The sequence below is a fragment of the Macaca thibetana genome, chromosome 17, assembly GCF_024542745.1.
Source record: "Macaca thibetana thibetana isolate TM-01 chromosome 17, ASM2454274v1, whole genome shotgun sequence".
Classification (NCBI taxonomy): domain Eukaryota; kingdom Metazoa; phylum Chordata; class Mammalia; order Primates; family Cercopithecidae; genus Macaca; species Macaca thibetana.
The window spans coordinates 37,766,874-37,771,609 of record NC_065594.1 but is presented as its reverse complement, the minus strand read 5'-3'; the positions used below and the strand labels follow the sequence as shown (position 1 = coordinate 37,771,609).

The 4,736-nt window shown below is 39.5% G+C and overlaps 1 pseudogene; it reads left to right on the top strand.

Annotated features, from left to right (window-relative positions):
- The first annotated feature begins 465 nt into the window (after positions 1–465).
- Positions 466–1,085, top strand: LOC126940260 (40S ribosomal protein S26-like; annotated as a pseudogene).
- Positions 1,086–4,736: the final 3,651 nt, after the last annotated feature.

The following is a 4,736-nucleotide window of genomic DNA, read 5'->3' as shown; positions in this document are numbered from 1 at the left end:
GGAAGCATCTTGCCCTCTGTATTTATGCAGAGGGCCAGGAGCATCTAGGTGTGTATTTAAGAGTGGAAGCTCCCTGGTCTGGAAGGGGCCTTTTTAGAAAGGGAGACCCCTGGAGACACAGTGGCTGGTATCAGCCTGTTCTTCCCTCGAGGCAACTCAAGTCTCCTGAGCCAGCTCTGCTAAATTATCAAAAGGGAGAGGAAATGCGCCTCTAGGGATAGGAAGATTTGTCTCCCCTCTGTTCCCTGTTACTTTATTTCCAGTTTGAGTGTCCATATTTGTGGGGAAAAGAAAGAGATCAGACTGCTACTGTGTCTATACAGAAAGAAGTAGACATAAGAGAATCCATTTTGTTCTGTATTTGAGATGCTGTTAATCTGTGACCCTAATCCCAACCTTGTCCTCGCCTGTCTTGTATCTCTCTTCAAACTTAACCTTGTCCTCTCTTCGGTCCGTACGTCCAAGATGACAAAGAAAAGAAGGAACAACAGTTGTGCCAAAAAGGGCCGCAGCCAAGTGCAGCCTATTCACTGCACTAACTGTGCCTGATGCATGCCCAAGGACAAAACCATTAAGAAATTCATCATTCGAAACATAGTGGAGGCCGCAGCAGTCAGGTACATTTCTGAAATGAGCGTCTTCTATGCCTATGTGCTTCCCAAGCTGTATGTGAAGCTACATTACTGTGTGAGTTGTGCAATTCACAGCAAAGTAGTCAGGAATCAATCTCATGAAGCCCGCAAGGACTGAACCACCCTTCCCTGATTTAGACCGGCGGGTGCTGCCCCACATTGGGCATCAGAGGAAGGGGTGGCCTGCCCCTCCACACCTGTGAGCGTTTCTCGTTAGGTGGAATGAGAGACTTGAGAAAAGAAATGAGATACAGAGACAAAGTGTAGAGAAAGAAAAAGTGGGCCCAGGGGACTGGCGCTCAGCACTCAGAGACCGGTGCCGGCGTGGGTCCTCTGTATGCTTAGCGCCCAACATGGGTGCTTTTCTCTAAGGTGAAGGTACGCTTGAGCATGGTCATTGAGGACAAGTCGATGAGAGACTCCCGAGTACGTCTACAATCAGCCTTGCAGTAAGCTTGTGAGCTCGGAAGAACCTAGAGTAACAATGGGGCAAGCCTCTTATCACAGCTTTATTTAAATTCTCTTAAAAAGAGGGGGAGTTAAAGTCTCTACCAAAAATCTAATTACGCTATTTCAAACAATAGAACAGTTTTGCCCATGGTTTCCGGAACAGGGAAGTTTAGCTCTAAAAGACTGGGAAAAAATTGGCAAAGAGTTAAAACAAGCAAGTAGGGAAGGTAAAATCATCCCACTTACAGTATGGAATGATTGGGTCATTATTAAAGTAGCTTTAGAGCAGTTTCAAACAGAAGAAGATAGCGTTTCAGTTTCTGATGCCCCTGAAAGCTGTGCAGTAGATTGTGAAAAAGAGGCAGGGATAGAATCCCAGAAAGGAACGGAAAGTTCACACTGTAAATGTGTAGCAGAGCCGGTAATGGCTCGGTCAATGCAAAATGTTGACAATAATCAATTACAGGAGGTGATATATCTTGAAACGTTAAAATTAGAAGAAAAAGGTCCAGAATTAGCAGAGCCATCAGAGTCTAAACCACGATGGCCAACTACTCTTACAGCAGCTCAGATGCCTGTAACTTTACAACCTCAAATGCAGGTTAAACAAGTACAAACTCCAAAAGAAGATCAAATGGAAAAAGATAAGAGTCTCTGTCATGGCGATGAAAATCCAAATACAGTGTCCACAATATCAGCCAGTAGAAAATAAGACCAGCCACCAGTAGCCTATCAATACTGGCCGCCAGTCGAACTTCAGTATCGGCTGCCCCCAGAAAATCTGTATGGACAGTCAGGAATGTTTCCAGCACCACAAGGCAGGGTGCCATATCCTCAGCCGCCCACCATGAGACTTAATCCTACAGCACCGCCTAGTAGACAGGGTAGTGCATTACATAAAATTATTGATGAGGCAAGAAAACAAGGAGATATTGAAGCATGGCAATTCCCAGTAATATTAGAATCATGACCACCTGGAGAAGGGGCCCAAGAGGGAGAGCCTCCCATAGCTGAAGCCAGATATGAGTCCTTTTCTATAAAAATGCTAAAAGAAATGAAAGAGGGGGTAAAAACAGTATGGACCCAACTCTCCTAACATGAGAACATTATTAGATTCCATTGCTCATGGACATAGACTCATTCCTTATGATTGGGAGAGTCTGGCAAAATCATCACTTTCACCCTCTCAATTTTTACAATTTAAGACTTGGTGATTGATGGGGCACAAGAACAAGTCTGAAGAAATAGGACTGCAAATCCTCCAATTAACATAGAAATAGATCAACTATTAGGAACAGGTCAAAATGGGAGCACTGCTATCAACAAGTAATAATGCCAAATGAGGCCATTGAGCAAATTAGGGCTATCTGCCTTAGGGCCTGGGAGAAAATCCAAGACCCAGGAATGGTCCTGCCCCTCATTCAATACAATAAGACAAGGCTCTAAAGAGCCTACCCTGATTTTGTAGCAAGGCTTCAAGATGCTGCTCAAAAGTCAATTACCAATGAGAATGCCCATAAGGTCATAGTGGAGTTGATGGCATATGAAAACGCCAATCCTGATTGTCAATCAGCCATTAAGCCATTAAAAGGAAGGGTCCTGGCAGGATCAGATGTAATCTCAGAGTACGTTAAAGCCTGTGATGGAATTGCAGGAGCTATGGATAAAGCTATGCTTATGGCTCAAGCAATCACAGGAATTGCTTTAAGAGGACAAGTTAGAACATTTGGGGGAAAATGTTATAATTGTGGTCAAACTGGTCATCTAAAAAAGAATTGCCTAGTCTCAAATAAATAAAATGGAATCTCTTATGTCTACTTCTTTCTATATAGACACAGTAACAGTCTGATCTCTTTCTTTTCCACATATTCATCTAGAAGATTGAGCTGTAGTATTACAGTTTCAAATTTTCTATGTAGTTCTGTATTTTATACTGTATTTCCTCTGAAATAATAGTCTATTAATACTATTCCAACGCTTGGGGGTATTTTCATTTGAACCATTTGATTAATATTGAATTTAACTTTATTATAATTAATTTTCATTCTTTTTCTAGGCCTGACTTGTGTTAATTTTATGCCTCTTTTAGTGAAGCTGTTTCTTTCACTGTGTTCTGTTTCATAGAAAATGTTTTGTGTGGAAGGAACAGAAAGGGATGATCCCTTTCCTCCTCATCATCAGGTCACAATTCATATCCCTATAACAAAAGAAAGGTTAACAAGGGAAAAGCATAACAAATTTCTCAATGTATATAAGCATGGTAGCCGAACAAAAAATATGAAGCATCAGAGGATGGCCAGATGATTGAAGCTTAAATACTGTCTTCAAAGGGGACAGGTAAGTGATGGCTGTAGGCAATTTTAGAGAGACAGTAAATGATTTTAGGAGAGATGAATGGACAGAAATTAGCTTATAAATGAGTCTCTTTGTAAACTGAGTGGGATCAGAGAACAAACAATAGCTTGGGACAAAGTTTATTTGGGCTGTAGGTGTGGTGTTTAATTTTCAGTCTCTGTGATATGAGTTTTAATCTTCTCTGGTTAATGAAATTTTAGAGAAGGGATCGAAGGCAATTGTGTTCCTCTTTGGCAGGTCCGGTTTCTAGGTAGATAAGGGCACTTCAGAGAACAGTCTCATCCTATGTTTTGGGAGAGACAGAAGATTGAGAGACAGGAAGGAAGGGGGGAAGGTCAGAGAGACCTTGAGGCAGCTGCTTTAGTTCAGCATGTCAAAGTGACAGATTTGGGGATATTATATCTGAACCCCAACAGTATTTTCTTATCATTGGTAATAATTTGGAAAATGGATAATTTGATTTTAATTTGATTATTGGCAACTTTAGCAATTTTCATAGATTAATTTGTATATGTTAGCTGTTATAAAAACAAAAAATGACAACTTTGAACTCCATTTCATGGAAACCTAAGTATAATATTTTTGTGCTTTTTTTATTCCTATCTGATATATTTTTAATCTGGGGTGGCAAACTCTGCTATTTTTCTTAAAAAGTATTTTTTTACAAAGCATGTTTTGTCATTCACATCCTATGTTAGTTACCATAGTTACATCAGTTATTGAGACCCAGCAGCGTCAATCTTTTTCCCAATGATGCTTAGTGATTTTTGAAGATTTTTCTTGCTTGTTTCTGTATTTATAGCTAGTTCTTTTCTATCACAGCTTCTCAATGATAAAGTTTTAAATGTGATTCATTTTTGTTTTCCAGTGGACTTATTAATATCTTTAATCTTGTTTTCTTCTCTAGGAATATTGAGTATTTGAGTTTTTGTTTTTCCAAAACTCTGAAGCTCTGCCATTCTGCTCTAAAACATGAGTGCTAAATTGACTGGTGACTATATTTTTGAGTCATCACCTTCTTCAATTTTCACTGCCAAACTCAAAAGGCATATTTCTATATTGTTTATGGCAGACAAAAGAACAAAAAAATTGAACTCTTCCTGATTGTAAGTTAATTATTGGAAGATTACTTGTTTTTCAGTTTAGGTTTCAGGATCACACTGATTTTGTTGGATATAAAATTCAAAATTAGTGGAAAATACATTGGTTGTTAAATTTGCCATGACACAGTGAGACATCTTAGTTTCCATTGGTATCAGGTCCTTTTTCTAATCTGGAAAGATCTTTTCTAAAAATTGA